The 26,309-nt window shown below is 35.1% G+C and overlaps 1 long non-coding RNA gene across 2 annotated transcripts in view; it reads left to right on the forward strand.

The window, feature by feature from the left end:
- The window catches only part of LOC137659502 (uncharacterized), a 197,008-nt gene extending 194,148 nt beyond the window's left edge, over positions 1–2,860 (forward strand). For both annotated transcript variants that reach the window (XR_011047556.1, XR_011047557.1), the window contains exon 3: positions 2,782–2,860. This is a non-coding gene — a long non-coding RNA (uncharacterized lncRNA). The remainder of the gene's footprint in view (positions 1–2,781) is intronic.
- The last annotated feature ends 23,449 nt before the right edge of the window (positions 2,861–26,309 follow it).

Consider the following 26,309-nt stretch of genomic DNA (forward strand, 5'->3'; position numbering starts at 1 on the left):
GTAACCTCAGTGTTGTCAGGTGTGTGAGGACAGAGGAGAATCTGTTAAGAATAGGCCAGACTATTCGGCGTATGTGTAGGCAAAGAGAAAGAACCGTAACCAAAGAGAAGGATCCAACGTAGTACTGTCTGGCCAGTCAAAGGACCCCATAACTCTCTGGCGGTAGTATTTCAACGGGCGGCTGGTGCCTTGGCCAACCTACTACCTGTAATAACATGATATATATTTCATATACAACCTGACTATTTGTTGACTTTTGTAGCTGGAAATTATAGGCATGGAATTCAGGTTAGGCCTGCGCTAGGCCAAAATGTAACAAAAATTAACTAACAAATAGCTTCTTGGAGCAAATTAAGTTTGTAATTTGAAACCCGATATTTTAAGTCTTGTATTCTGTTGCCCAACTGGTTAGTGTTGTAAGGAGTAATGGTTAAACTTTGCTGTAAAGTTTAAGGTGACAACATTCTAAATGCATTTGAAACAAGTAGTAGAAAGAGCAATCAGACATTTCAGACCTCCATCAATGAAGAGTGTTTACTCCGGTCTACGGACCAAGCTTTCCCTTCTTCATATGTTGGCCGTGAATGATTCTAATGTATATTAATAACAATAATAACTAGAATTGCTATCTTGATCTGGATCACCTTCATAATCTATTGGGTTCTCAGCATAATACCGATCCGTTGTTAAAGTTGGTGAGAATCCTGCAAGAAGTTTTGCCGTATTCCTGCGAACAAACAGACAAACAAGTAAATATATGAATAAATGCAGGTCATTTTATAACCACCTTGGCAGTGGAAACAAAGCCAAAATTCTGCATAAGATGTGGAAGGCAATGGTAATGGATGAATATGCATTTTATCCCTTGGGAGAAGTTTGTACGTAAAGGCTGTTAAGTTTCAACTTTGGGATTTAGAAATATCTAGAATATCTCCACTGAATTTATCAAGTTTGTTAATTTATCTTCATAGGTTTTTTAATATATGATTATTATTGTCATTCTAATTAGTTGAGCTACAACCCTAGTTGGAAAAGCAGGATGCTACAAGCCCAAGGGCTCCTACAAGAAATAATAGCCAAGTGAGGACACAAAATGAATAAACTACATGACAAGTAATTAACAATCAATATAAAATACCCTAAGGTCAGTATCAATGCTAAAATATATCTATCATACATAAACTATGAGAGACCTATATCAGTCTGTTCAACATAAAAACATTCACTGCAGAACTTCTGAAGTTTTTTTTACCCTGAGATTATGTAATAATTTTACTTTTTATTAGGTGAATGAGTGAAATATTTTTTTCAAAAGTCTTAATGTAGACTTTGATCCTAGTCTAGTTTAATACACTTGATGACGTAACGTAATTAGGAAAGATATTTTATTTGGAAAAGTTTGCTCAAGTGATTTCACCAATTCAAGATTTGAGAAAATTCATACAATGCTAAAAACTGTTTGGTGAGATACTACCGCCAGAGAATTATATGGTACTTTCCCTGGATCCCTTTCTGGTTATGGCTCATTTTTTCTTTGCCCATACATACACCAAATAGTCAGCCCTATTCTTTACACATTTTCCTCTTTCCTCATACACCTGACAACACTATGATAGCTGAAAAATTCTTCACTCAAGGGGTTAACTTCTTCACTGTAATTGTTCATTGTCTACTTTCCTCATTTTCCTCATGGTAAGGGTAGAAGAGACTCTTTTGCTATGGTAAGCAGCTGTTCTAGGAGAAGGACATTCCAAGATCAAAACAATGTTCCCATTTCTTTGGTAGTACCATAGCCTCTGTACCATGGTATTCCACTGTCTGAGGTGAGGGTTCTATGTCTTAGGGTACACTCGGGGACACTATTCTATCCGTGTCTCTGTTTCCTTACTGGGATATTTTCACTGTGGACCCCTTGTCTTTACTGTATAGCACTCTGAGTTTGTAAGTAGTATTGTAGTTTAGCAAGTAATAATAATAATAATGATAATAATAATACAGTAATGATAATAATAGTAATAATAATGAATGTTCAAGAAAGTAATCAGGGCCATATTCGGTAAGATGAACTTTTAATCGAAGGCTCTCATGCTTGTATTAGATTATGATCTGTATGACAATCTCAGAATAATAGTAGTTACTTCTCATCTCTTTTGCCTTCCCCCTTGACATACCATTTCAATTTTAATTGTTTTCTTATGAGGATTGTAAAGGTAGCATTTTAGATTGAATCCACTGTTTGGATTGAAGTAGCTTATTGGAAACATCCCCGCCCAACTATCTGTTGGACTCGGGTTCGAGTCCCGCTCAAGCTTGATAGTTTCTTGTAGTGTCTGCAACTTCACCATCCTTGTGAGCTAAGGATGGGAGATTTAGGGAGCCTATAGGTCTACCTACTGAGTCATCAGCAACCATTGCCTGGCACGAGTTGTATCCAATTGTTGGGTTATAGTATTTATATATGAAAAAGACTTGAGACAACCCACATGTGAAAATCAATCAGATATTTAAAGGAATTAGATAATACAGATGTGTTAGTCTCAAGTAGAACTTATTGAGAGTTGTCATCAAATGATTTTTTGTAATATACAGTAATTTGAATTTTAGAGAAAGATGACTTTACTTACATTTATCTTGAAGTGCAGCACAGCAGCAGATATTTTGTAGACCATTAAATAGAACAGTCAATAGATTTTGTAGATGTTGATTAATTAGTAAGACTATTGTATTGCCCTTTGAGTTGGCAAGAGATGGAAATACCCCTAATCTGATATTTTATTCCAGGCTGATCAGCTAAAATTGAAAATTGGAAGAATGGAATTCCTTCCGGCTCCAACTTGAGACCTGGATTTTGGTCCTCAGAGACCTGGGCTTGGGCTGCCCCTTAACCCCTCCCTTGCACATGGGAACTGTGGGGGCTATGAGTTTTAGTCTTAAGAGCTTCCTCCCGGAGGCAAGCTCCAGGCAATCAGGAATGAAGAATGAGGCGTAGGCGACATCCTAGTGTACCCAAGTGTTTTTGTCATCTGGATTCTGAGCATGTGATGGTAAGGCATTGATATAACTGGAATTATGATATTATCAGTTTGTTCCTACGCGAATACAAACCCTCGTCATTTGTATGGGTAAGCTCTTGGCTCACTTATTACCTCTGCCAAGGAGGTAATACAGTAAAATCGAGTCGGTTTATTTACTCATTTATTTGACTGTGTGTCAGTGGACAGGAGTACGTCAAAACTACTCAATGGATTTTGACAGAATTTTCACCACAGATACATCTTGACCATTGACAACTCCATTAGATATCGGATCGATAATTTAGATCCAGATTTGCATTTTTCACAATTTTAAATAGTACGTCAAAAGAAATTGATACATTGGATTTTCACCAAACTTTAACAATGGATAAATACAGTTAACTCCTTGTTAACACGAGGGTTATGTTCATGGAGATTTCATGCTAACGGAAATCGTGTTAATGGAACATAATTTCTCCGTAAGAAATAATGGTTTCAAGTAAATTTCTCAATAGGAACCAGTCCCGTCAGGATCTTCACTTGGATTCAGATCCTTCGTCGTTTATGATTAAAGAAGATTTGTCAGTATTTTTGTTTAGGTGAAGCATTGCTTTTTACGTAGGTGTGAGTCTTTTCTGCCTTATTGTTACCTTTGGAGAACCTCCCTGTGCTCAGGTGACTGGGAGGCGTTGTGTAATTGGTGGTTTCTTGCCGAGAGTCTTCCATTTAGCTCTAGTGTCATCAAAGAGCGAGCAAACTACGAAACCTATCATCTTTTTTCACGCTCCAACTGGTGGAAAGATCTTTCATTTACTTTCATTACAAAATTTGCAGCTAAGATCCAAAATGCTGCTATTAATATCAGATTTGACGTTTACAATATCAGCATTAAAGGAGGTATAACTGATGATCCGGACTGTTTGTTACTTTGCCCCGTAAGGCCAGTCTGCTTATACCTTAAGAGAACTGTTCCCTACCTCCTGACCTTTCCTATCATGTTTGTTAGCACAATTCAAACAAGAAGGGAGTGTCTGAGATTACAATCCCTTTCTGGTTTTGAAAAGTGGTTATGAGGGCTTATATCTTAAGGAAGAGCGTTAAATGGGGCCCCTACCAAAGCCCACAACTTTCGTGTTGTTGCCTCAACCTTAGCATTTTGCAATATCCATTTGGTAGACACTGATAGAGAGGCTATTAATAGAGCTTCCAAATCCTTTGGAGACGTGCTTACAATGGCAACTCCCAGGGCTCACAATATTCATGGGCTGGCCGCAACCATAGCTTCCCTTAAGACCTAAAATCCACCGTTTTGTGACAAGTGATTTGACTCTTTCATCATTCAAAGAGGTGTCTGATGACGTAGTGGATTTACTACTATGCCCTGTTAGGGCAGTGAGTCTCTGTTTAATAAAGAATATACTTTGTTGTTCCAACGTCTGATCTATTTGTCAACACTGGATGAAAGGGGAAAAGAGTAACAGAAAGTACCATTTCTCTTTGACTGCTAGAGACTATTATGAGGTTTATAAACCCTTTAGAAGAAGCATCTTCCAGGGCTTCTCCTATTGCTTATGACATCTGTGGTCGTTTCACAAACATTGCTTTCCACAAGAACCACCCGGTGCCTACAAGACCCAAGGCACCTGCACTCTAGGCCTTGTAGCGGCTGTCCAGTAGTCAATGTAGAAACTGTACTTCTGCAACACAATTATCCTAGTGTCAACTCATCTGTTACTTATTAGTGCTTAATGCCAAATGTAAGTAACCTTTTTCCCCATCCTAACTCTCGTGGGCTTGGGAGTATTAGTACTAGTAGACACTCGAGCAGGTGAGGACATCTCTTTGAATCAAACCTTATAGAATATAGCTACGATTTTATAATACATATGATTGTCAGTTTCAAAGCATATTACTTTCTTTGCTGAGCAGGGATAACATAACTTGAGTATTTGGGTATGCCCCTACCTTGTATCGGAGCCAGGCTCTGGGCCGAGGGTAAAACAGACAGCCTTTTCCTGCCATTGGGACTTCCTTCCACCTAAGGAAGACTCCTTATTGAAATGACTCGTGTTTGTATTGCTAGAAAAAATACAAATTAGTTTTGAGATTTGCAGTTTATCTTCCCTAATTGATACTGATATACAGTAGAAATTATGAATTATCCCCTGCGCAACACTTAACCCTTTAACCCCCAGGCTATTTGGAAATTTCCAACCCTTATCTCCCAGGGGGTTATTTTTTCCCCAGCACATTTTACAGTAGATTTTTTTAAAAATTGATCTAACAGCCTTAATTTTTGTCATAGAGAGATCAGGTTGGTCTCATTCTCTTGGAAAATGCCTGAATTTTCTCAAAAAATTATCAAAAATATGAAAAAAAAAATTTTATAGCATTTTTTTGCAAGGACGTACCAGTACGTCCATGGGGGTAAAGGGATGGCTTTTGTGAAACGTACCAGTACGTCCTTTGGGGGTAAAAGGGTTAATACACAATTCAGGAAAGATGATTTCAATCATAAGTCCTCAAAATAAGTAGTCATACTCAGTCCTTGGTACATCCGTCACCAGTTTTGCCATTACTCCATTGCATTGATGACTTAACGATCATTTCATCGACGCTTAACGCAGTGACGCTAAAGTTGAAATAGTGTCGCAATGGCGTTGCAGCAAATGCATTGTCGCAAATTAAATTTTGCGTCAGTTACCCCTTAAAGCCCAATTTTCTGTGTAATTAGCCCAAATTAATTATTGAAATAAAATCCAATAATAACTGTGAATGTGATTATTATAATACCGTAATTGTAGTCTGATTGAAAATTCTTAGATTTCTTGCATCACAAAATTTGAAAAAAATGAAATTTCATCTAATCAGCTTTAGTACCAATTTCATCTTATTTTGTTGTCTTGATTTGTTCTTCAGCGGACTTCTCATTTCCTAGTAAAACTAAATTTTGAGAGAGAGAGAGAGAGAGAGTGTGTGTGTGCATGTATTACCAAATATACTTAACTAATAACTACTTCTATTTAAATCGTTAAATTGATTTATTATAGGATTTATACCCTATTAGGGGAATACAGTAGTTTATAGATTGTAGTTTAAGTTTGTACTACTGTGATACTATGATTATGTTACAGTGATTAGAGGTTTTTGCTTCCTCAAAATAAGCTAACCCGAAGAAATTCTTTTATGATGAAAAACTGTACAGTACAGTATTATAAAATTATGAAATAGTATATTTCACCTATAAGTTTATGATAATGCATGCTCCAAGTAACAGTTAAACGGGTTATATGAAACATTTTAATTAGGATCTTCAGTGTAATTTTTTTTTTCAAATCATTATGTTAGCTATTTGACTATACTGAACTTGCTAACGGCTAATAACATTTCTAAAGAACCTTATTTTCCTTTACAGAAATCCTCCGTTCAGGATGTCGAGTCCCACTTACGGACTGTCTCCCTCTTGTCGCTGAAGACTCCAACGAAGTTAATTAAGATTAATGCACTGTACTAACCTTAGATGACCGCGGAGGTAGCAGCAGTAGGGGATTCAGCATTATGAAGCTTCATCTGTGGTGGATAATGTGGGAGGGTGGGCTGTGACACCCTAGCAGTACCAGCTGAACTCGGTTGAGTCCCTGGTTAGGCTGGGAGAAATGTAGAGAGTAGAGGTCCCCTTTTTTGTTTTTGTTTCATTTGTTTGATGTCGGCTACCTCCCAAAATTGGGGGAAGTGCCTTGGTAGTATGTATGTACTGTATGTACTTACCTATTTCATTTAACGTAGCGTTTATTGGTCGTAAGAGAACTAAAATACTGTAGTTTGTGCTTTTGGAAAAAATATTGCAGTACATGAAATTAGATTTTATGAAAGCAGGTAAAAGGTATTATTGTGTAAGGTCATAAAGTCTAAGAGATCGTATCGTTTAAAAACCATTTGGTTTTTTTACTTTATTTAACAAAGAGCATCTAAAGTTCAATGTGATTTACCTTGTTTTTTGCTCTCTGTATTAGAAAATTAATTGGCATCATGTTCCTCATACAGTATTATACTATTTCACGTCCTCAGCTTATAAACTTAACTATTTTACCCCCAGGCTATTTGGAACTTTCCAACCCTTAAAACCCCCAGGGGTTATTTTTTTTTCAAGCACATTTTGCAGTATATTTTTTTTTGAATTGCTCTAACAGTCTTAATTTCCATCATAGAGAGGTCAGGTTGGTCTCAATCTCTTGAAAAATGCCTGAAATTTCTCAAAAAATTATCAAAAATATGCAAAAAAATATGTAAATAGCAGTTTTTTGCAAGGACGTACTGGTACGTCCATGGGGGTAAAGGGATGAGTTTTGTGAAACGCACCAGTACGTCCTTTGGGGGTAAAAGGGTTAAAAGGTGCCAAGAAGCTGTTTGTAAGTCGAATTTTGTGAAATTTTCACCCAACTCACACGCCTATAGTTTTCAGATGCAAAAGTCTCCACAGATAGTCCCGTTTCATGTTGGAAATGTCGTTTTGCGTACTCTATCAAATTGTATGATATTGTTATATTGCAGAATTTCATTATGAACTTTTTATACAATATCTCAGATTTACGACTTCAGTTGGATTTGTGTTCGTATTTCCATATGTTTATAAGTTGAGGACCGTTTGTGTTTTGATAATATCGTTAATAAGCAGGACACATTTACATTTTCGTGAAACCTTATTGTTTAAAAACAAATTTCGGTTGATGTATCGTAGAAAGTTTCTGTTTTCATTATTGCATTTTAGTCACGGCAAAAGGTTTTTAACTGAGAGAGAATAATTTGATAAAGTCAAAGCAATTTTATCTCATGATAAATTTAATCCAAAGACAAATGATCTGGTTTGAGAATAATTGTAGCTGAATAGGTCACTATTTTTCTAATAATTCTCCATTTATTTTGAGTGTCGCTTATTCTATCTTTAATATGGGATAGGAAAAGAACTTTTCCTAGTATGCTAAGAACCTGTAAATGTGTTCTGCCTGTTAACAATTATTGTAGGGTTTGATATTGTACTGCTGCAGCAGTGGCCAAGATCTCATTCATTTGTAAGAGTCCTTGTAGTTTTCATTGTGGATGTGGCTCCTGTAAGGAGTATATTATTATTATTATTATTATTATTATTATTATTATTATTATTATTATTATTTCTTGCCAAGCTACCCCCTAGTTGGAAAAGTAGGATGCTATAAGCCCAAGGGCTTCAACAGGAAAAATAGCTCAGTGAGGAAAGGAAATTTGGAAAGGAACTACGAGAGATGTTTAAGAATAATAGCATCAATATAAATCTTTCATATATAAACTATAAAAGAGGAAGAGAAATAAGATAGATTATTGTGCTCGACTGTACCATTAAGCAAGAAAACTGTACCTCAAGTCAGTGGTAGACCATGGTACAGAGGTTATGGCACTACCCATTTGATTGTGTAGTTTCCATCTCCTAGAAGAGCTGCTTACCATAGCTAAAGAGTCTCTTACACCCTTACCAAGAGGAAAGTGGACAGTGAACAATTACAGGGCAGCAGTTCACCCTGTGAGAGAGTAGAATTGATTGGTAATCTCAGTGTTGTCAGGTGTATGACAGAGGAGAATGAGTATAGAATAGGCCAGAGTATTCAGTGTATATGTAGGCAAAGAAAAAATGAGCCATAACGAGAGAGAGGGATCCAATGTAGTACTATCTGTCCAGTCAAAGGACCCAATAACACTCTAAATAACACTCAACGGGTGGATGGTGCCAACCTACTACTGTACTTATTAAATCAAGAGGAGTGTTTCCGTTACTTAAGCTCTCTATAGTTTTTCGCATTTCTTTAATATTGTGTTGGCAGTGTTTAATTCGCCTTTGCAAATCACTAATAATGGAATAATTCAGAGTTTAGTTTTCCAGTTCTGTTCTTAAACATGATCTCAACTGGAATAGAAATTGCTCACTTTTCTCTTAAGGGCTGCATCAATGTATGGTTTCAGAACATAGTTGCAGAACTTGGATGGGAGGAACTATTACAGATCACCAACAAGGGGCAAAGTACACCGTCTTTGGTACTGTGCATACGTGTACACGTACAGTACACTGCGTACATACCTTTTACAGCTTGTATTGGCTTGCAGTCGATTTCTTTGAAGATCTTTCAAAATTAGTTCGTAGGAAAGAGGTTTTATATTGAATATATGGTTAACAGTGTCATTAGACAGTCTAATTATGATAGATAAAAGAAATCCTTCACAGTTCTAAAGCTTTTTTCAGTTCCATATGTCATCTTGGAATGACAATACTGTACAGTACTTTGGGATATTTTGCACCAGAAAAATTTCCCCCTTTTTGTCCAAATTTCTGGCATTGTAATTTGGGCGGTTAATGTTTTGCCAATTTCACCTTCAGTTGCAAAGATATAACCAGCTTGTTGCAGAATTAGGCTTGTTTAGTGTGTATCTAATTCACATAAATCTTTATTATTGAAATATTGATATGTGCAGTTGAATAAAATACTGTAAAACAGGATACCAGGTACATATCACATTAAAAGGGTAGGAGAGACTCTTTAGCTATGGTAAGCAGCTCTTCTAGGAGAAGGACACTCCAAAATCAAACCATTGTTCTCTAGTCTTGGGTTGTACCATGGTCTTCCACTGTCTTGGGATAGAGTTCTCTTGCTTGAGGGTACACTCGGGCACACTGTTCTATTTAGTTTCTCTTCCTCTTGTTTTGTTAAGTTTTTATTGTTTATATAGGAAAGATTTATCTTGATGTTACTTCACTAAAAATATTTTATTTTTCCTTATTTCCTTTCCTTACTGGGCTATTTTCCCTGTTGGGGCCCCTGGGCTTATAGCATCCTGCTTTTCCAACTAGGGTTGTAGCTTAGCATTTAATAATGATAATAATAATAATAATAATAATAATAATAATAATAATAATAATAATAATAATAAACATGAAAGACTTGTAAAAATAACAAATAACTAATTACAGCTTTGCTTTAATGAAAAAATTATCTTCAGTGGATTAATTACAGTCTCTTTTGGTCAAAACTGTGAGTACCTCAGCAGTTCTAGATGCCTTTAATCCATTATAAATTATGTCAGGATTTGATTCCAAATACTCTGCCACTCTGCACTTAACAATTTGAGTGTAGTTGGTAATAAATCTATATTGACTGGCTACAAGTTATGCAATATAAGTTTCAAACTGGTTTCTCATATGTTTAAAGGGTTTAAAGTCCACACGTGAATTGCAGAGGCAAGAGACAGAGACATTGCCCTGGTTATCAAGACTGCCTTAGAGACTGACCATATATACATACGATCAGTGTCCTGGCCCCCTCTCCATCCAAGTTAGGATCAGGTAACGACTGCTGATGAATCAGCAGGTAGGCCTACTGTATAGGCTCCTTCAAACCCCCCATCCTTTACCTTACAAGGAGTGTGAGGTTGCAGACACTGCTAGAAACCATCGCGCTTGAGCTGGGCTTGAATCCCAGTCTTGTAAATGGACTGTTTCCAACAGTAGGTGTGTTTTGAAATGTTAATAAGCCACAAAACATCTAATTTTTTATTTGATTTTTGCACTTTCAAAGAGAAGGCAAAATAGATAAATTATAAAAAAAGGCCAAAATATCCCAAAGTACGGTACGGTACATTCTTACTGACTTCCATAAGTAGGAAGAAGAGGATTCTTCCTTGGGAACTGGTTCCTATATCTGTATAAATGCAGGGAGGTATAGAATTTAAGAAGACCTTCAATTTCAGTTTACAAGACATTATTCTTATTTTCAGAAGTTTGTTTAGAGCAGCCATTAAAACATACATAATTGGAGAATTTCCAATATGAAACTTTTTATCCATTTATTGTTATTAGCTAAGTTACAACCCTAGTTGGAAAAGCAGCCTGCTATAAGTCCAAGGGCTCCAAAAGGGAAAATAGTCATGAGGAAAGGAAATAAGAAATCTGATAGAATATTGTGCCTGAGTGTACCCTCAAGCAAATGAACTCTAACCCATGAAAGTGGAATACCATAGTACAAAGACTATGGCATTACCGAAGACTAGAGAACAAGGGTTTAATTTTGGAGTGTCCTCCTAGAAGAGCCTCTTACCATAGTTCTACTCTTACCAAGAGGAAAGTAGCCACTGAACAATTACAGTCCAGAATATAATTCACTGAGTGAAGCATTTTCTGGTTATCTTAGTGTTGCCAGGTGTATGATGAAAGGAAAATGTATAAGGAATATGCCAGACTATTTGGTATATATGTAAGCAAAGGAAAAATGAGGTGTAACCAGAGAATAAGTTATCTTCAAAGAAGATAAATTCTATAGAATTTTGAATAGATTACTATAACATTTACATATGTTACACATAAAGGTATTTACATTCTGTACCTATAAATACATCTCATGAATTGTGTGACATTGGCAATTTGTGAGTACAGTTTTCCAGAGTTTTTTTTTTACATTGATGTTACAATGTTTTTTTCTCTGGTTTTTAATCTGACCTCACAAATTACCAATGTCATACCAGTTCAGGATATGGTCAGATAAGGAGTGTCATTTGCATAAACTATCTGGACCTGTTAGAAGTACTCAAGGAAGTTTTGGCTTAGGAGTTACTGGTAAAGGGGAAATGCAGAAATCAGTACCGCAGTCTCCTACATTCAGCGCTAAGTCTCTTTCTGGAGGCGACAAGATTCTCACTGTTGTATAGACGTTGACACTTTTTACAGTTGATATTATGGTTGATATTGCTAATCTACAAACGTAGTTGGAAAAGCAGGATGCAATAAGCCCAAGGGCTCTATCAGGGACAAATAGCCCAGTAAGGAAAGGAGATAAACAAACTACAAGTGAAGTAATGAACAATTAGAATAACATATTTTAAGAACAGTAACAGCATTAAAATAGATCGTTCGTAAATAAACTATAAAAAGAGACATGTCAGCCTGTTTAGCATAAAAACATTTGCTGCAAGTTTGAACTTTTTAAGTTGTACCGATTCAAATAAACAATTAGGAAGATCATTCCACAACTTGGTCACTGCTGGAATAAAACTTCTAGAATACTGTGAAGTATTGAGCCTCATGAGAGAAGGCCGGACTTTTAGAATAGCCGGATGGTACTGTCCGGGAAGATCTGAATGCAAAGGGTAATCAGAATTTGGAGGTCTGTTTAGGTCTTTGACAATTAGTTCATAGTGGAAAGGCTGCAATAATGTTAGATAGATCATGAACAGTGGCTCAATGGAAATATGGATGGAGAGTCTATTTAGGACAGTATCAGAAATCCTTTAAAATTCAAAAGAGATTCTGTGCAGGTGGTTCCAAGTATGTCTTCCCAGAGTGATGATGTATTCTTGCTTATTGCCCTAAGTAGGATATAAAGGGTCATCTTAAGGGAGGGATTTCTACATCTATAGGTTCTGTACAAAATTCTTCATCATTGGATTTGTAATTTAAAAATATGATGTTCCCTTGTATGCAGTAGTGTGTTGAACAAAGGGATTGTTTCTGTACTGCTGTTTTGAACAAAGTTATATTCTCTAATTAGTTTACCAGTTGGCCTGATAAAGTATTATGATTTTGTTTTCAACGTAAGAGTGCTCCCTTTAAGATTCATCTTCGAAAGTGGAACATTATTCCCTTTGGATAATTTGCCTAGAAGGGCTACTTAACTTTATAAAATGTCATCACTGAAAGGACTTATGCTTAAAAATGCCATTTATTAAGGTTTTACTCCATAAAAATGAATTATCTTCGAAAGTACTCTCTCCTTTCTTCAGGGAGATTTAGTGTCGGCTAATTGCTGTACCACACAATAGCAACTTAGTTTCTGTCTAATACAGTGATTAAGTATCAATTTAAAGTCGGTTTGTATTTATGAAACACTATATATTTTATTAGATCACTTTTGTTTTTTTAAGTTTGATTATATACAGTAATTCACTTTTGTATTATCTTTGGACTGAAAGGAGTTTAATCTCTTATTTTATTTGATAGATTTGTATCTTAGAAGTATAAGGAAATTTATTAGCCTTGTTCCAAATGTCAAGTTTAGATTTTAATGACCTTAACATTCTTTTGCATATACACTAGATTAAATATTGAAGATGTTCTTATAATAATCTTAGGACTTCACGAGAATGTTTACTGTAATAGATAACACTTATTTTGTAAAGTGTGAATATATTTTCTGTATAATTGTAATTCATATTTTGAATTAGATAGCCTTGGCAACTACTGCAGTATGATACAACTTAGTTCATGTTAGAGGTTAAATCGTGTACTAACTGTGATTTTAAGAACTGTTGAAGAGAACTTCTATATTTTTGAAAAGTTTTGTAAAACTTCTTTTGACATAAGTCTGGATATTGTTATGAACCGCCTTAATGGTTCAACAGGTTCTTTAAAAATACTAAATGAATTGGGACTGGAATGAACCAATGGACTGCAACAACCAAAGGGGTGGGTAAAACAGAAAACACTTAAGTATCTTAACCTAGTTTATTTTACAAAAATTATACAATAATTACAAGTATATACAATAATTACAATGAGTTCAGGTATTGGGAAGCACAGAGACATAAATGATCGTTACCACAAAGTCATGTTAAACTTTAAAATCACCAAATATAGTTTACTTTAAGTTAAAGTACATGATAAACAATTATCAAAATATATCAACAACAAAAAACACAGTAAGCAGCAGCCATGAAACATTAATAATAGAAACTTCTCATTATTATACAAATAATAAATACGAGCCCATACACTGGCTCTTCCAACAAATAAACATCCACAAACAATCCCTGATCCTCGAGGACGTCCATCGAACACTGCGGGAACAACAACGCCAGTGTCGATACAGCAGCCACTTTGCTGCTACCGAAGAATAACTCTTCAAATCCATATCGACCTCGAGGACTAGGCTAAGGACAATTCACCACCAACTAGGAGACACTCCAAAGCTGGGTCTGCTGCTCCTTCTCGACTGCCTCACGAGAAACGGTCCCTCTGGCTTCCCAAACCTGACTAATTCTTGTTACCCACAACGTTACCAAAGTAAACAAGTCTCCCACCTTAACAAAAATAAAGAGGGCAGTTAAAACAAAAGTGAAACTAGGTCGTTTCACAATCAAACAACCTAACACCTCCACACTCAAAAAAAAAAAAAAAAAAAAAATCAGAATTTTTTTTTTTTCCAGATCACTCTCTAACCCACCCCCAAAGATGTCACAGAACCACCAGCCAAAACAGACCCAATCCTGGCAAGGTCGCCAATGTTATGAACCGCCTTAATGGTTCAACAGGTTCTTTAAAAATACTAAATGAATTGGGACTGGAATGAACCAATGGACTGCAACAACCAAAGGGGTGGGTAAAACAGAAAACACTTAAGTATCTTAACCTAGTTTATTTTACAAAAATTATACAATAATTACAAGTATATACAATAATTACAATGAGTTCAGGTATTGGGAAGCACAGAGACATAAATGATCGTTACCACAAAGTCATGTTAAACTTTAAAATCACCAAATATAGTTTACTTTAAGTTAAAGTACATGATAAACAATTATCAAAATATATCAACAACAAAAAACACAGTAAGCAGCAGCCATGAAACATTAATAATAGAAACTTCTCATTATTATACAAATAATAAATACGAGCCCATACACTGGCTCTTCCAACAAATAAACATCCACAAACAATCCCTGATCCTCGAGGACGTCCATCGAACACTGCGGGAACAACAACGCCAGTGTCGATACAGCAGCCACTTTGCTGCTACCGAAGAATAACTCTTCAAATCCATATCGACCTCGAGGACTAGGCTAAGGACAATTCACCACCAACTAGGAGACACTCCAAAGCTGGGTCTGCTGCTCCTTCTCGACTGCCTCACGAGAAACGGTCCCTCTGGCTTCCCAAACCTGACTAATTCTTGTTACCCACAACGTTACCAAAGTAAACAAGTCTCCCACCTTAACAAAAATAAAGAGGGCAGTTAAAACAAAAGTGAAACTAGGTCGTTTCACAATCAAACAACCTAACAATATGATATTCCAGCTTCAAATGGATTTCTGAATACAGTTGAGGAAGTACCATTGCTGTGTTAGTTGAGATCAAGGGCAGGGTTGAGTTGTTAATACTTGCAGAATAAGTATTTTTATTCTTATTTTTAAAAGTTTAAGTGCATTTGTAATGCATTAGGTTAATAATTTTGGGATTTATTCAGGTAGCCTGGTTGCATATAAGTTTGAAATTCCCGAGCAAATATTTACAACCATTGATATTATGGTGGTTAGAAATAAACAAAATAATTTGTAAGTTAGAAGTGGTTACAGGTAAATCTATTTTTGAGAGTTTATAAGGGATTCTAAGCCCATTTCTTTTAGTGAGATGCAGGTAATGAGATCAAAAGAAATTGAACTTTGTTTTCTAAGTAGATACTGTATCGTGAGTCAAACCTTAGATAGATTGACAGTATCTAGTTGAGGAGATAATAAAGCAGGTTATGTAATTAAGAAGGCATTACAGAGTAACAATATTTAATAGTTTTAAAATGTTTTTAACTTGATAACTGTCCTGAAATTTAGGCAAGGGAACAATGTATTAATAGTTAAATTATTGTATTTTTTCCTTATTATTTTTGTGCCGAGTTAATTATCATAAGTAGGATTCCTCATATATCCAGACTTATGTCAAAACGAAGTCCGTCTTGTAACGTCGAAACATTAATTGTATTCTGTAACCTTGTGACAATACTGTATTCTTTAATCTCTTCCAGGTGTAGATTGTATATTTTCCGAAAGAAACTGTAATAAAGGCCTTTAGGCCCATCAACGGGGCTGATCTCAGAAATGCAGTGGCCCTGCTTCCTTGCCACCAGAAGCCGTATATAGAAGCTACAACAGTCCCTGTCTCCTGTGATGAGTTTTGGTGACATATGATTCTCAATGGTGAGTCTTGAAATTGTATGACAACTTCTTGTTTACTGGAAGCAGTGTGTCACTGGGTTATTATCTTCCATTGGTTAATGTTTACTAAATGGGTATCTTGAACATTTGATATTTTAGTCTAGAAATATGAAACTGCTGTCTTAATTTTTTCATCTTATTGAGCGAGTTACTCAATGCCACAGAACCAAAAATAGCCTGTCACTAGAATTCTTAAGAAAATTCCTGATTCATTGTAGCTTAATGAATAATCCAATTTTTAAAGTTCCAATCAGTTTTCTTTTAGAATTATGACTAAAGAACAAATGAATTTAAAGTTTTTGAGTTCTTAAAGTGACCTAAGATGTCTTTGGACGCAACAGTTTGATGTTCCAATTGAACATAGATTTGCCATTCAAAATGATTCCTAATTCCATTATAGCTGATGGAAAAGATTACTGTACCTAGAGTATTGTTCCAAACATGAGTGCAGTGGTTAGATGATTTTACCCTGGATGTGAAAAGTTTTGTCTTCATCAGATATTTTTTGCAGGCCATTCAGTTTTGTGTAACGTAATTCATATAGTAACTGTATTACTTGATAAGTCAATTTTATAAGAATAGAATCCTCAGATGCATAATTTGCCAAAATTTCATTAATTTTAAATATGTTATTTTCTGGTAATTGTCTGCCTTGTTTTTATGATTACATCTTAGATTATATGGGAATATATCTCTATATCTTGAAATTTATATCTAATAATTTGATTTGAAGAAGAACATTTTAGTGTAAACTTAATTAGTCTTTAGAAGCTGGGAGTGTTAGATTTCTTTTGTGTAAGGTTAGTAGTAAAGTAAATTGTAATTAAATCTTTTCATCTTAATAATCATTAAATGTCACTGAATGTGAATGCAGTCATTTATTGTTGGGCTTTTTTAGTTTCATTTGTAACTTGTCCCATGATGGACTTGGAAGAGTTTCAGTATTTTTCTTTATATTCAGGATGCCAATAGCTTTTTAGAGAGGGGACCGGCATCACCCTTTACATGTCCCAAGATTAGATGCGTGTTATGTTTCTCTAATGCTTCATTGACTGAGGAGAAGTGCAACATGCACATTGCTGTGTCATTTTTGTCCCAAATATGGTGCGGTAACCTATCATTACTTAAATAATCTTTACATATTTTGTTATTCCCTGTACCAAAAGATAGAGCTAATGGGCTTGTCAGATTCTTGTGCCAAAGTGATGGTATTTAGTAGAACAAGTTTAGTTGTGTTCTAGAGAGTTGAACATTGCCCTAATATATTGCCAACTATGTCATGCATACTTGATATGCTGTGGTCATTAATACATACTGTATTGAACTATTTTGTTAGCAGGACTTGATTTGGGTGTCTCTCTCATTCGTAATTTTAGGCTTGAAACACAGGCAGAAGACAGCTTCTTTTTTATTTTGGTCTTCCATATTCTTCGGCTTTAGGTGGTCTTGTCTGGCTCTACTTCAGTATTGGTCGAAGCGCACACTTATATTTGAAGCTTAGATCTGTAAAGCTATCATTTTACGTAGATTTTGTTACACCCAATCTGTTAAGATTGACAGTTGCTTTTCTTGATTAAGCACAGGTGTTTTTGGAGAATCTACTGTTCCTTTGTTGTGCTACTTTGGGTCCCCGTGGTGACCACTGAGGTAGTGACAGTTGGTGAATCAGCAAATGAAGCTTCATTTGTGTTGGAAAACAAGGAAGGGTTTGCTCTGGCACCCTAGCAGTACCAACCAAACTCGGCTGAGTGCCTCGTCGCGCAAAGAGGAATGATGAGAAAAGATCCTCTTTTGTTTCTATTTTATGTCGGCTACCTTCTTATATAGATTGAAGTGACATGGTAGATAGTTAGACTTTAGAGTCCTGAAAGGTCAAGATTTTTTAACGAAAACTGTTCAAGCTGTTATCATGAAGCTTGTTAGATAATCTCATTGTTTCTTACACTATTTTAGTGTAAATCTTTGTAATCGCTTCACATTTCAGCTGGTTTCTAAGCTTAAAAAGTTGATGGTTAACAGACTTTCATGAGTGCTAAATGTGTCAAACAAAGATTAGTTTCATACTCTTACTTTCTCATATTTCATATAAAAAATTATGTACATGAAAATCATAAAAACTTATTGTTTTATGAAAAAAAGAATGTACTGTACAGAAAGTTTGTCAAAACTGAAAGCTTGATGCTGAAAGTTTTTATTTAGGAATATTGCATGAAACTTGATGATGCATATTCATTACTTTCTTGTTATCCTGTGATGCACACTTACAGTAATAGGTTTTACCTGGATTTTCATGTTTGAAAACTATTGCATTTTAAAATGAAATCCAGTTTTAATGAACATATTATTGCAAAAAAAGTCATTAGAATATTTCTATGAAATAGAAATACTTTATCAATATTCGGGAATCGTAAATGTTCGGACTAAGGTTGAGACCTGCTGAAGCTTGGGGGAAGCCTATAGGTCTACCTACTGAGTCATCAGCAGCAATTAGGTAGCCCTCACTGGTCTTAGCTTGGGTGGAGAGGGGCCTTAGCTGATGACCATATGTATATGTTGTCAGTCTTAAGGGCACTGTTACTGTCCCTTGCTTCTGCCGTTTATGAGCAATCTTTAAACTTGCAGAAGTCATCTGTCAACTTTGGTACAAAAACTACAGTAATATCTTGTTTTGACTACAGATTTCATCTCCATCATAAGCTGTTCAAAAGTCTTTGATCAAGAAATTTAAGATTTCTACTTTATTTGAGAGATTTTAGATGTTAGATAGTACTTCAACTAATGTACAGTACATATCAGGAGATAGTATACAGTTGGGAAGAGTACTGAATAATTTGCCTGTTCCTTTTAAAAATTATCAGATCTTGAGACAATTTTATTTTTGAAATGTAAGGAATTTTGTTGAGTTTTGCTTTTAGTCTACAAGACTTTTCCGGATGAAACTTTTTCATATTGGCTATAGCTTAATGGTAAAGGATGTCAGTACATCTAAAGTTTCAGTTGAGCTGAGATACATTGAAAGCTCAGTACTGAATGACATTGGAGAAGTTACTGTACACATTTTAGAGTTATATTATTGGGTGAAAGTCTCTAGTTGTAGACTGCTAAGTTTATTTCTCCATTGAGATCTTTTAGATAACAGCTTAGGGAAATACTGTATAGTTTAGATTTTCACATTGAATCTGAGTTCTGCCATGGAACTTCTTATTAATCAATTTAACTGTTCAGAAGCTCATTTGAAGCCATATTGTCTTTGGTGATCCAGAAATATTCTGTATTTTTCTTTTTGGATGAAAGATATAAAAAATACTTGACATTGTCAATCCTTTTCCAGTGTTATACTCAAGCAGTTGAGTTCATTCTAGATTTTTTTTCCCAGTCTGAGGATGTTTCGAGATTACTTTCTCCTTGGCTCGAAGAATTTAATTAGTGCTTGTCCAAAATCTATTCCACTCAGGTCTTGTGTGATATGTTGATTTTTTCTGATGGATTTAAATACAGCCAAAATTGAGCTTCATTTGCACAAAAACTTGTAGATTAACTTTTCCTTATTCAAAAGGTTGGTTTGACGCTTGCTTTTGATAAATCTATTATAGATTTCATTCTATCTTCCCTAAGGAATACGTATGCTCGTTGCAATTTTAAGTCTGATTCTAGTATCTTTTCCTGAGGATCTAAAAGATTCAGTTTTCCCAAGAATGACATAAGTCTACATGGAATAAGAAGCTAAATGCATCCTGTTTGCTCTCTAATAAAAACAGCTTCTGTGAGTATGATGCTTGGTCTAGGTATCATGGTATTTGGAAGCTCTTCTTTTATTGTTCATTTCAAATGCTTTGAGTCAATTGTTTCTCGTTGATCTTTGTTTGGATGATGCATTTGATAGCTGATTTTGACGTATATTTTTCTTTGTACGTTGCTCTTTCTGTCGGTATCTGTTTTGAGTACTACTCTCTGTAGCTGCATGCCTAAATATTGGGCTACTTTTGTTATAGTGAGGATATTCTCCTGAGACCTTTCAGTTTTTCCTGAGATTGTACTGTTTTAGGGACTTGGTGAAAACAGTTCTTTATTATTGCTCTTTTTGTAATTATTTTCATATTTCCTTGGGAGAAAGTTTCTCCATTAAGGAAGCCAAAGAAATTATCTATTCTGTTGTGTTCAGTATCTTGATGAAAAGAATACTGCTTTCAGTGCAACTCAGAATGCAACATAGCACAAAGGCAATTGATTACTGTACTTTCAGCATTTTATTTTATTAGCTTGTTCTGAGATATGTGGACTTTCATCTTCAGCTATCAGTAAGAGGCGGTAGTCATTTTCATCGTTTGGTTTGCAACATTTTCCTTGTGCAATCATTTTAAGGAAGGAATTCAGTTCCATAGTGCTTGTATAGAATTATTATACCTATATCAATGCTTTAATGAACAGCTATTGATACCATTAGTTTTGATCCATATTTCTCTTTTGAGTTCCATAGCTCTGGTCATAGCTGACTTTTGTGCACAAGGAGGCTGTTAATTATTTCTTTGGTTCATTATCTTGTATCCTCTGAACTTCATATTGCTGTCTATGAATATCATTAGATCTGCCCTTTTGTTGATGTGAATCAGTGTAGCACTGTCCAGTCCTTTGATTGTTGGTGCCACTAGCTATTTTCAGTATCCTGGTCACTCTTATTTTTACTAGTACACTATTTGTTCAAGGAATTTACATCAGCATTTTTGCTGTACTTAGTGTACAACTGTCATTTGCTATTGCTTTGGATTTTGAAATCTTTCATCACTTTGTATATAAGTGCAGTTTGCTAGTAAATGAGATGGACTTTGATGTCTTTTGACAGCTGGCATATTGTGGAGTTTAGGAAATTTCTCCTCAAGCACTTAGTACTTTCATACTCTATGTTATTTTAGAGGGAAATACATTGAAATCACCAACTCCATTGTACATACCAATGCTCAGTGGTGGAGAATTTATAACAGTATGTTCCAGTTCAGGTTTGGTTTTCTAGAAAGAACAAACAAAAATTATTTTGTCTCACTAAACACCAAAGGCATATAATAAAAATTTATTTCTCAATCCTTGTTAGGAGTGTGAGATGGTGTAGAATATTGTCCTTGTCACTGTGCACTTTGTTTTGGATCACAGCTGTGATAAGGTGGAACTTTGAGGTCTGGAGGAAGTAGTGTTCTGCACTCTATGACATACTTATTGTTTCCAAGTTCAACAAGCTTTTTTGCAAGGCTAGAAAAAATTGGTTTCATTTCCAACAGTTTACTCAAATCAGAAAGATTCTTGTTTGTTGGAGCAACTTGGTCTGTTTTTCAAAATTGTTGGTACATCAGGGTTTGCTTTTGACAGAGTCTAGGTTATTGAAATCCCTTAAAATGAAGACAGCAATCATGTTATAATACAAATTAAGGCCAAACATTTATTAGAGAAAGCCATTTGCTCAAAAGACCACAATTTAGAAGGGCACATTTTAACCATATTATCATCTTATGGTTCAGAATATGCAGGAAATAACTTGACTATGTAAAAACATTAAGATTTAATGTAAAGGTCAGGCAGTCACCCTCCAAGGAAAGTACTGGCAGATGCATTTTGTTATTTAAGGTTTACCTTAGTACCAATGCCATGTCTTTCAGTGCCCCCTCGAAGGGTGCGCTGCCTGTGCTAACTCGTCGGTGCAGGGGAATGCGACGTCAGTCCGATCTGGCACATAGCCGGCTGGGGTGAAGCCGGGGTGTCGGGGTAGTACCCTGCATTTGATGTCATCCCCTTTTCCAGAGTCTTTTTTGCATTTGAGAAACATCGCACGAATTTTACCTTGGTCGTGTATTTGGTCTTGTTGCTTTCTATAAAGCTTTTTCATCCAGGTATATTGGACTGTATTTGAAATGAGGACTCCTGTCCTCAGTGGTGACTTGAGACACTAAAGTGAACTATAAATGTCTGAACTTTAATGATAATTCGTTCACATTAAGGGGTTTAAATTGGGATATTTTAGTCTTTTATTTCTTTGCATTTAATAAATGATGGCATTGATAAGTTTATACTTTAATGTCAGTTGTAACGTAAGATACAAGTATAAATATTAAAGTTTCTTTGGGGGTTTTAAATGTTACATTACCAACAACTTAAGTTTAATTAAGATAACACCTGAAATTGTTCTTATTCTGACCAAATTAAAAGAGATATATCCACTTGAAAAGTATTAGAGAAATACTTTGATATAATCCAAATAATCTTAAATCCAGGGAGACATTTGCTAGACATTAAATATTGTTTAAAGATTAATTTGTACTTTGACAAATGTTGCTTTTACGCAGTTTAACATATTCTGCTTAATAAAATAGTTTTGCTCTCAAAGATGCGTGGAAGAGTTATGGCTAATATTTCTGCTTTCTGAAGGTTCTAGTTTTGTAAACTGGACTTAGATTATAGACTATGCAGTATATTATAGAGTTAAGATATGTTAACAAAACTGAATTGCCTGTGAAGTGTCTTATAAAGAGTTAACTATTAAGTCCATGGTAAAATTATCTAAGTACTGTACTCATTTTTAGAACTACACACTCCGGGTATGGTTAACCAGGATTACCTTTGATTGGCAAAGTTCTTCATATGGTATATGAAACTGTAATGTCCAATATGTTCTTAGATCACTGCAAGAAATTAAGAACCTTACTTCCATTTGTTGCTTTAGATAAGTCATGATTTTAAAAGTCAACCAACTCTTAAATGGAACTTTAATAACATAATTAAGTTACGAATTTCAGATTTTTCCTTTAAGATTCTGTGTTCAGAGATACTTTTGGTACTGTGGTATACTGAAACACTTTGAATTCTAAGTGTTCTCTCAATAAGATAAAAAATTGTCCACAGCAGCAGTTTCTAGTTATGATATTCCTAGACTTTAATCATTTGTTATAAATGATACCCATTTCCTTAAATGTTAACCAACTGGGAGATGTACCAGCGATAGTCTGCTTCCAGTGAACAAGGAGTTGACGTACAATTTCAACTTCTCCATTCAGAGGAATGAAATGATGTCACCGTACTCATCACAGGAGACGTTACGGGACTCTTTTGACTTCTATGTAAGGTTCTCTGGTATGCTGGGAAGCAGCTAGAGCCAGCAAATGCAATTCTGAGGTCAGCCCCTTATTTGGGGGGGACACTAATATGTTGGGAAAAAAAAATGATGAAAAATTTTTATTTTTTTTTATTTTGTTATAATTTTCCTTTGTATTTTTATGGGAAATAAAAGTTTTTTGTTCTAAATTTTTCTTTTATTGTTTTCCTTAATATTTTTATACATAGAAATGAGATTCTTTCAAAAGTTCATTTTTACAACATGAGCATAAGGATATTTTTTACATAGTACAATTTTACATAAATTTCATGTGAAATTTAGTGCTGATAGATTTATACTTAACTTTATTGGTTAAATAACTGACTTACAGTAACAACTGCATTGGTTAGAAGGTATATTGGTTTGCATTTTTATTTCCAAGTGTTTAAAAGTTCATTACAAGAATAATTTGTATCACTGTACACTATGTATCAAGCATTTGAGTTCATGGTCCACCAAATTTAGCAATTGTGGTCAAAGTTTTGGATGTAAAATCATGGTTTTTGCACAATTGACTCGAGAGATCTAGTCAATGACCCACAAAGAAGTCCATCTAGTCAATGATTCACAAAGAAGTCCATCTAGTCAATGACTCACAAAGAAGTCCATCTAGTCAATGACTCACAAAGAAGTCCATCTAGTCACTGACTCACAAAGAAGTCCATCTAGTCACTGACTCACAAAGAAGTCCATCTAGTCAATGATGCACAAAGAAGTCCATACAAATCCTTGGGATTCATAAGTACTTTTATGGGACTTCAACTAATGTCTCCAGTCAACTGTACAAATAATAAAAATTAAAACATGCTTTTACATCAAAAACTTTGACCAGAATTGCTAAATTATGTGGTCTAAAAACTCAAATATATGATACATAGTGTACAGTGATGCAAATTATTCTTGTAATGAAAATGTAAATACTTGGAAATTAAAATGCCAACTGAGATACCTTCTAACCAATGCAGTTATTACCCTAAGTCAGATATTTAACTAATAAAGTTAAGTATAAATCTATTAACACAAAAGTTTTGACAATTAAAATAGAAACAAAATTAGTCTAAGAACTTTTACACAAATATTTCACTGGATTTTATCTTCATAGAAATATCTTCTGACTTTGGCAACATTTAAAATCGAAGTAACAAAATCAGTCCAAAGAAATTTTATAATAAATATTTTACTGGATTTTAGCCTGATTAAAATTGGTTTTGATTTTGGCAAGAGATTTGGCACCATTTAAAAGTGGACAAAAATAGTCTAAAGAAATTTTACATAAATATTTCTATGACAAAGAAAACGGGGCAATAAAGATAGATAATAAGTCTAAACTTGGCTTAAGGATGTAAATTGATTCTCTATCAAAGCAAGACTGTGAAAAAGCTAAATGAAAGTAGAACATATAAAAATCATAAAATCTCAAACTACTGTACATAGATCACATATTGACATAACTCGGCAAATTGTACTAATTAATCAGTAGAACTTAGCAAAAGACGACTACTTTCTTAAGTGGTACAGCAAAATTAGACGGCAATACAAGAGAACCACAAATCAACCAATACAGCTTTTTTTCCTACACACAAATTTTTGTTTAATATATATTAAAAATCTATGCAATAATATTTCTGGCAATTTCTCCGGTAAATAATTAAAGAAAAGAAAAAAAAGTAACATGGTAATTTCTTCACAAACTTCTCAAAACTAGGAGAGAACTTGAAAAGTTTTAAAAATTCTTGTATTTTTCTCAACTTTTCATTTAAAATAGTTTGAAGTACTACAATTCTGCAACTTTTGGCCAAGGTAACAATTAAATGATTTTCAAGACAGACAATTTAAAAAGGAAACAGGAAATTGGGAGCAAAAACCATTAAATACTGATTCCAAAAAAGGAAAAAGACCCATTCCACGTTTACAGGGTCTATCAACATTTCTAGGCACAAGGAGGAAGCAGAGACTAGCCGCTTAAAATGACAAGAGGATAGACAGTGGTGTGAAAACGCAATCTTATAACATCTCTTGGGCTAAAACAGAAACCGGACAGCTATTTACAAAGACCCGAAAGAGATCGTGATAAATAGAAAACATAGAAACAGTGATGACCAAAAAAAGCGATGCTATGCAGAGCCTTCAGAACAATCTTATCGGATAAGCATAAGGCAAAGGGTGAGAGGTCCTCCCCCCAAGCGATAACCATCTAAAACTCAACATTAAAAATTGAGGGAAACTTTATACAATATCAATCTCTTGAGTGAGCGATGATTTGGAAAAAAAGGTTAGAACTGTTAAGATTTGACAGTAGAGGGAAATAGGGCACCAGTTTCATGTGGAATTGTGATGGGTGCATTTTACAGCAAACTTTAAAAACAAGTTTCATGACTGAGTGGCACCAAAAATAATAATGCTATGTCATTACAATTCCAAAAGATTATTCTTACTGTACCTAGTATAAAGGGCACCAGAGAATTAATGTTGAAATCTGCAAAATTATCCCAACCTGTAAATTGACACGTCAGCAAAGGACCCTGCATGGAGGGCATGATTTAAATGGAAACGAGAATATTAAACTAACAGACGGGATTTAATATAATGGCCTTTCAGTGAGATTAGTATATACAGTACAGTATATGCAAAAGCAACCATAAAAAAAGTCTACAAAAAATATAAATCAGGGAACTTGCAATAAAATAACAAGTAATACAGTACTACAAGTAAAACGTCAAGACAGAACGTTGAAATGAAAAGTGATGAGCAGCTGAAGATTGCAAATTTAAGGTAACTTGTATTTTTCCTAACCATACAAAACCCGACACTTTTAAAAGTATGACAATCAGCGGAGCTGAGCAGCTGTTAAACTTTAACAAGGAAAACATAGCTGCTTACTGGGTGGAAGGTAAGCCGCCACTCGACAGGCAGCTCGGTTTTCACTTTGACCTTTGGCCCGGGTGCCTGCCAGGTGCTTGAGAGCGGCTGTGCAACTTGAAGGTGTAACAAACCATCGACTTTGAATGGGAGACTTATCCTGAGGAGGGAGGAAGTTCTTAAGACCAAAGCTGGCTTGGCGAACCAACCCAGGAACTCCGGACTTTGTGTGCCCTCACTCTCGAGGGTCCAGTGCCTTGCACCTCCAAAGAGTGGTAGGAACGTGTGATAGTTTTTAAAAGCCA

The sequence above is a fragment of the Palaemon carinicauda genome, chromosome 20 (genome assembly GCF_036898095.1).
Source record: "Palaemon carinicauda isolate YSFRI2023 chromosome 20, ASM3689809v2, whole genome shotgun sequence".
Taxonomy (NCBI): Eukaryota; Metazoa; Arthropoda; class Malacostraca; order Decapoda; family Palaemonidae; genus Palaemon; species Palaemon carinicauda.